The following is an 8,412-nucleotide window of genomic DNA, read 5'->3' as shown; positions in this document are numbered from 1 at the left end:
TTAAAGTATACTAAATAAATAAATAAGTAAATAAATAAATAAAAGCACTTATTCTAGTTATGAAGCCTCTGTTCTCATAACCTAATCGCCTCCCAAAGGTCCCACCTCCAAATGCCATAACCTTGGGGGTTAGGATTTTAATATATGAATTTTAGGGGGAAAATAAAGATTCAGACAATAGCACATAACCTCTACTGGAAAGCCTGCTTCACACAAAAAGGTAAAGAAATGCTGTGCCAAGAAGCATAGGTTTTCATTCTTAGATACATTGATGTACACTCCACCTTGGGTACTTTCCAATTGTGTGATTTCACAGGTTATTCTACAGCCTGAAGTCTTATTTTCTTCTGTAAAACAGGAGAAATAAAGGTACTCATCTCATGGGTCTGCCTCTTAGAATGTGGTAGGATTGCACCCATCTCCTTTCAAGGTTTCTATAGCTACATAGCTTACTTTCACTAACGCCACATAAGCAGAGGTAATATGTGAGCCTCCATTTGAGAGAATGGGTTGAAAACCAGAACACCATTTGTTAGTTACCATTTCTCTGCCATGGTAAAGTCATGTGTCAAAATGGATCTTCCATCATTCCAGTTCCCAAAAAAACCGCAATGATCAGGGCTCCCTTTTGACTACATTAGGCAGAAAGTTAATAGTAAACCTGGTGATATTTGCAGCCTATGTATTTTGATTGATATCCTACTGATAAATAGAACTCCAACTAAAATTGTCTGATTCTTTTTTTAAAAAAAAAATGCTTTTTTAGTGTCTATATTTTGTCCATTATTAAAAACAATAATTTATTTACGGCATTGTGCTGAACATCTGCTATACAAATTGAGAAAAATCTCTCTAGTATATGCTTTCATGGTGCTTTCAAACCTCAGAAAAAAATTACATGTCAGAAAGTATCTACCCTATGGGAAAGAATATAAACCATCTTTTTATTAAATGGCTTAATCAATATTTACTACAGGAGATCAAATGGAGGGAAATATTTGGATTCAATTCATCAGAGAAATCTTCAGGATGTAGAGGACTAGTAAATTGTCCTGAGTAACATGTTTTAGATCTTCCATAGCAACTTCTTTGCCGTTGAAATGACCAACTGACTAATCCAAGTAGAGGTCTGAAATATCCTTAAGTGATTAGGCTTGTCCTCTCAGTTTCTGCAGTTGCTACGACAGAAACCTACCAGACTTAAAGGAGAATGAGCGTTATGGAAAAGACGCACTGAGATGACCAGCAAGGGAAGTAAGAGGTTCCTGCAGCTGAATTGTATACCCATAGGTGCAAAATGAGCTTAGTGAAATTTGTCACTGAAATTTTGAGACCATTTGTTATATGGCAGTATTGTGGCCATAACAAACTGATACATTCTGAGACGTAATTTTTGAGGCTTCTAAATCTGTCCATAATAGAACGCGGAATTTTTCCTTGGTACCGAACAAGGCTGAGGCAGATGGTTCTGAAGTCTAAGACACAAATACGGTTTCTGCCAAAGACTCTGATTAGTCTTACACATAGTTTAACTTGTTTGGGATATTAAGTATCCTATAAATAGGTCTATATTTTTGCACTTTAAGGCCATATACTTTTTATAAAGAACAAAACGCTAAATGGAAGTGTGGAGCATGGCATACTTACAAAGTTTTCGTGATGGAATTAGTTCCCACAAAATCATTTTATAAGTGTTGAATGTAATTAAGAGAAAAAAATGCAAAAATTAAAACAAGACAAGCAAAAATATGTATTTAGTATCATTTGACTTTTTCTGATTTGATTCAGAATAACTTTAATAAAAACAAATATTTTTTAGTTAAATTTTGTGCACTATGGGGGAAACAGGATATGTTTAAAGTGCTTTTTCAAGAGTACAGTGGCACATACTCTTTTTAAATTCAATACAATTGCTGCAATAAATATTGAATATTTCAAACAATAAAGGTGCAAAATGAACCAAGTAATGGTCACATGTTTGGGGACACATGCAAAATGCATCTTATGTGTGCCATTTACTCACTAATAGATTTCTTAGGGAAACTAGTACTCTTATCTCGTTTATATAGTTCCTTGAAAGGCATAAAGAGTAGAATTTATGATTTAGCTACCCAAATATTTTCAAAAGGTGACTGTCCTTTATTCATGTAAAAAAGAAATCAAGTCATATAATAATAATTTCTGTGCCTATAGTTTGAGTACTCTTTTTATTCCTTAGAACTATTCTAGTGAATTACTATTAATAGTGTTTTCTAGGCTACTTAAACCACTTTAACACCAAAGACTTGTTGAGCGTCTAGTATTAGTCTAAGTATCTTTGACCCTTCACAAGAACCATGAGACTATATAGAACTCTATGAAAACCGAGTTCCTGTTTTATACATAAAATTTTCTACTTTACCTGTCTCCTTGCATATCTAATTGGTAGCTCAAATTTAAGGAATTTAAAATAAAATTTCTAATTTCTCATTATTTTTCTTTCTCTGAGTCCTTCCAAAACAAGCTTCTTAAGCCCATTCTTTCCCAGTTTGATGATGGCATCACTCTCTGCTCAGCTGCTTGAGGAAAACTAAATAAAATAATCACATACACAGCAAAACTTTCCATTTGTTCTCTGCTCTGGCTAAACATATTTCTTCTAGTTCCCAACTCAGATAGCTTCCCTAGTTATATTCTGTCTTATTACCCACCATATATTTTCTAGAACTTATCTGAAAGAAGAGTTTTATACTTATAGCAGTTAAAGAAAGCTAAAATTGCATATAAAGCCTGATACACATTCCGAAGGATTGTTCAATTTAGTTGCAGAAATACAGTCTAATAAGCAAATTCCTTTTTTTCATTTTTGTTTTGTACATGTAGTTGTGTGCTAAGACTAGGCTAGATGCAGGACACATGATGCACAATTAAAGGAGACATGGTTACTAAACCTTACGGTATTTACAGTCAGGCCATAAAGGCAGACATTAATTGGGAGAAAAAATGCAGGCACAATGTAGCAGGAATAAATAATGATTGTCCACTCTGATAAAACCCTTTAAAGAAACATTTATGCCCACATTTGAAAAATGAAGGAGTGCAAATCAAGGGTAAAAGAGGAACATTCTAGACAAGAGAAGCAGTGTATATGGGGAACTTACAGACAAAACAGAGCTTCAGAGAGAGGGCTTAGTAACTGGAACACAGTGTCAGGAGAGATGTCAGCAGGGAGGCTGGGGAGTGAGGAAGGGACCAGAGTATCTGAGGCCTTATACGTTCCTTCATACTAATCATGAAAAGAAATTCTGGAGGGCTGTAAGGAATAAAGTGATAAAATTTTCATTTTTAAAGAATCACGCTGAAAGCTCTATGGGGAATGGATTATAGCCCAGCAAGAGTGGATATAGGGGGAAAGGTTAAGTGCTAGTGCAATATTGCAAACCATGGGTGATAATGGCAGCCCTAAAAGAACTGAGTAATAAATGTTAACTCCATATTATTGTTATTATTATCAATTGAATTTCCACTTTGCTTGCAGTGTCATAGTATACAGCATAGAGATATAGGTAGGGAATAGAGGACATAGTATAGAGAATAGTGAATGGTTGGGACAAGAAATTCACATAGTGAAGTTGACAGCATATTTGCCTGTAACTTTCATGTACATCACAACATTCAACTTATAAAATGATCTAACATATGTGTCTTCAGTCCCTCTAGACCATGGAAATTTCACTAGTTCACTAGAGGGGAGATTTTTAATATCAGTGTGAAACAAATTTGAAAAAATTTCAGAAACATGTTAAGGCAATACTATTGACTTTGCACAAATATCTGTCATTCTAGGATGAAGAACACATTCCTATTAACCTTCTCCTTTAATATAAGCAGATTAAAAGACCTTGTGAGTTCCAGCATGTCTCTGACCCCCTTTCCTCCCAAGTGCCAAGTAGATTCCTCTGAGATGTCACTGATTCATCTCATGCTTGAAACTTGGGTTCATTCCTCCTGGTGTGGCCAATTGTTCACCTAACCCCTTTGCTGTGATAAATCTTAGCAAAACTAGGGGTCCAAATACAGATGCCTTTCCCCCTCATAGTTTTCTTCAAAGCCAAAATCAGCACTGAGTTAGGCAACTTTACTTTCACACACCTGTGTTGCCTCAGGGACCACCTTGACATACGCATGTCAAGAAAATTATTGATTCTATATCTGATGATATCTCGATTCCACTTTCACCATAGAAAGCAGAGATCAAAGGTGTCACTCACAGATACTCATCTATTCTGCCTTAGCTGTTAAATAACTGTCTAGTCATTCATGCGAAGAGTCTCTTGTTTCCCAAGTGATGTGTGTGGTTTCAAGTAACACATCTTGAACAGGATTTATTATCAATCAGTCAGGCATATGGAAAAAAATTCAGTGAAGAGTATCCAACACATTGGGATAAAGTTCTTCAGAAATGATAAGCGACTATTTAAATATCAATCTTTCTTTAGGCCTACACTTTGGAAATGACCTCAGTACACAAGATTCTTAAGAAGTGTTTTCTCTCTTCCCAGGTAAGAAACAGTGTTCTTTGAATCCCGTCTTCCTTGATATTAAATATATATGGTAAACCCAGGGTGAGAGGGTAATAGGCAATTCTCATAGATTGATCAGATACTTTTTTTTTCTCTTTTTAATCTAGTCTGCTTCCACAGAGGCTATTCTCATAGTTCCACTACCCCTCTGTATACATCTATATAAACAAAGAATCTGTCTCTCCATTTCTACTTCTACTAATATGTTTCAGAGCCCCTTTTCCTAAAGTTCCCTGTAATTCTTCAGCCATAACTATTACCAGATGTTTTGGTAATTTAAAAAATAAATTCAGTTTCCTCCAATGGACTTTAGCTTTAAGATAAAATTTCAAAATGTCTGATTTATTCATAGGTGTGATCTCATTTAATGATTGGTTGCCTCGTATTGTGCATTTGATAAATATTTGTTAAAAACAAAAACTTCACTAAATAATTTCATTAGAGTTATTGTTACTAGGCCACTAGAAAATTATTGATCATATGCCAACTGTATTCAATACCATGTTCTATAGACTGGATAGAGAAAAATGAACAAAACAGCATTCCTGTTTTTATTGCACTCACATGAATACATAAATCATAAGTGAAAAAGGAATTTAAAATCTCTATCCTGAAATTAAAGCATTCCAATAACTTAGGGATATAAATGAGATTACACAGGCCTTTATGTGTTAATGTGGGTTGTTTTAACAAAGTCAAACATTTATAATGGCTCAGATCTGGTAAAAACTTATTTCTCATTCATGAAAATTCTAAAATTGCCATTCCTGATTAGTGGACAGCTCTTCTCCAAGTGCTAACCCACGTGCTTAGAACTCTTCTATTCTATGGCTCTGATAATCTACAACATGGCAATGTTAAAATAACTGTGATGATAACCATCCAGTTAGTGGCATTGGAAATAATACGGAGGATCATCTTTAGGAGATTTTTCTAGGCTCAGTCTGGTTGTGTCACCCCACGCTTGTGCTTGCATTCCACTAGTTAGAATTCAGTGATATGGTCATACCCAACTGCTAGAGTCACTGGCAACATAGACTAGCTGAGTGCCCAGGAAACAGAGAAGTTTCTTGTTGGGTCTCAGTGTATACACTGAGAGTGTCTGGCTGGTCGCTGCCACAAAAATGTGGGCATAAAACTTTTTATTCCATAAAATATTCAAGGTACTGATGGAAATACATATGTCTCGGATGACAATGAAGATCTTAAAAATGTTTCAGTGCCCTACACTGAAAATCATGATCAAAGTTTTATTGAGTCCTAACACAGTCAACATGAGCTGGGTTTTTGTTAGAAAAATTTATGTTTGTGAGTTCAGTTTCTTGCTTACCAAATTGTCAGTGTTTTATTTGTCCTAGAACAGGATACAACTCTATTTTTTTTTCCCAAAAGTGACTCTTTGTCTTAAAATAAACTAATTTTGTATTTGAAAGAAATTGTGAAGCCAGGAAAGTAATTTTTTTCACAAAGTTTAGATATTGCTTTACTGACTTTTTTTTCCTTTCTCTCTCTCTCTCTTTTTTTTTTTTTTTTTTAAGAGACATGCTCATGCTCTGTTTTCCAGACTGGAGTGCAGTGGTATGAATGTAGTTCACTGTGGCCTCAGTTTTCTGGGCTCAAACAATTCTTCAGCCTCAGTCTCCCAAGTAGATGGAACTAGGCACACACCACCATGCCTAGATAATTTTTCTTTTTATTTTTTGTAGAGACAGGGACTTGCCTGTTTCCCAGACAGTCTCAAACTCCTAGGTTCAAACAATCCTCCCACCTTGCCCTCCCAAAGTATTAAGACTACAGGTGTGGCCACTTCACTTGGCTTGCTGAATCTATTGAGGGTGATAATTTTATGAATTTTATGAGTATTTTCTGAGATGAGACACTGACCATATAGCCAAATATCCTATTCCTTCCTTACAAAACAATCAAAAATTTGCTTTTAGTATTTTTTACTTTTTGAGACAGAGTTTCACTTGTCGCCTATGGCTGGAGTACAATGGTACAACCTTGGCTCACTGCAACTTCTGCCGCCTGAATTCAAGTAGTGTGATTCTCCTGCCTCAGCCTCCCGAGCAGCTGGGATTATAGGTGCTCTCCACCACACCCAGCTATTTGTGTGTGTGTGTGTGTGTGTGTGTTTAGTAGAGACAGGGAGACAGGGTTTTACTGTGTTGGCCAGGCTGACTTGAACTCCTGAACTCAGGTGATACATGCACCTCGGCCTCCCAAAGTGCTGGAATTACAGGCTTGAGCCATAATGCCTGGCCCTCTTAGGTCTTTTTTGTTCTTCTCCTGATTCATCTATGAAAACAACAAACATTTTTTCCACCTAATCATTATTTCTATAGTTTTCTCCAATATATTCATTCTAATTAGCTCTTATTTTCTCCAAAATTAACTCACTTAATGCTGCTTTGGTTTACCTAGCTGATTTTACAAGAGTTTCTCAAATTCCAGTTCCAAATTGAATATGATTTTCTCATTTTAATAACTTAGTTTATAAAAGATTCTCCAAATATCCAGTACATTTATTTATATTTTGAAACCGACAAAGATTACATTAATTTATCAAGTACGTCACATTGTCATATGGTGTGGAACTTGTGATCAAATAAAATTCTCAGGGATTTTCTCACATAAACCTCTCTGAAAACTCTCCCTCACATGTTTATGAAAGCGATGGTTAGTGCTATGAAGTCATCTCGTGTGCACCTTGCTTTTAGCATTGATTATTTTATTTTATATTCATTCTAGTTTATACGCTCACTATTCTTCTTCTTCCTTCCCATATAGATATGTACTAAGAAGAAATCCTAAAGTTTGGCACAAAAGTTCATTAAAATAATGTCTAATGTTTACTATCATGTATAGTAAGTAAATACATAGATATACATCTTTTAAAGAAATATTTAAATAGAGTTAATTAAGTCCTACTCCAATTAAATTTATCCGTTTGAATCTTTTGAAATAAACTTACATTGTAAATATTTTATCTCACACATTGATTGTTTTCTGAATGTTTTATTACACACGGCCTTGAAAATGTCCCTTTCTGGCCGGGCGCGGTGGCTCAAGCCTGTAATCCCAGCACTTTGGGAGGCCGAGACGGGCGGATCACGAGGTCAGGAGATCGAGACCATCCTGGCTAACACGGTGAAACCCTGTCTCTACGAAAAATACTAAAAACTAGCCGGGCGAGGTGGCGGGCGCCTGTAGTCCCAGCTACTCCGGAGGCTGAGGCAGGAGAATGGCGTAAACCTGGGAGGCGGAGCTTGCAGTGAGCTGAGATCCTGCCACTGCACTCCAGTCCGGGCGACAGAGCGAGACTCCGCCTCAAAAAAAAAAAAAAAAAAAAAAAGACAATGTCGCTTTCTATGTTTTTGTCTAACATATTTATAAAAATGCTGATGCTAGAATATGAAAATAGATTTCTGGATTGCACCACTAAAAATCTCCTCTAGCTTGGAATGTGTTCCATTAGCAGTGAATTCACTCAGTGGTGTTAATGACTACATCAAGATTGTCCTCCTAAGAATGCATTTCTTCTTTTATGGCTTCACACATAGATGATGCTATGAGGAACACAAAGTGGGACAGAGAAGAATGCCATTATCCGTGAGGAATGCCATTCTTCCCGGGAGGGTCAGAGGTGGAAGTTGATGTCAGAGATATGAAGATGCTGGTAGACACTCTGGGATATGGTGTGGATGTGAAAGAAAATGTCACTGCTTCAGTAAGTTTTCTCATAGATAGAGACACTGGTAATGGCTTTCACATTCCTAAACAATGTTAGAAAGCTTAGTTGTAGGACCAGGGTATATAATCTCTTCATAATCTAAAATTCAACTGGCCA

Source organism: Colobus angolensis, unplaced genomic scaffold (genome assembly GCF_000951035.1).
Source record: "Colobus angolensis palliatus isolate OR3802 unplaced genomic scaffold, Cang.pa_1.0 Scaffold7, whole genome shotgun sequence".
Lineage (NCBI taxonomy): Eukaryota > Metazoa > Chordata > Mammalia > Primates > Cercopithecidae > Colobus > Colobus angolensis.
Note: the sequence above shows the minus strand (reverse complement) of the source record.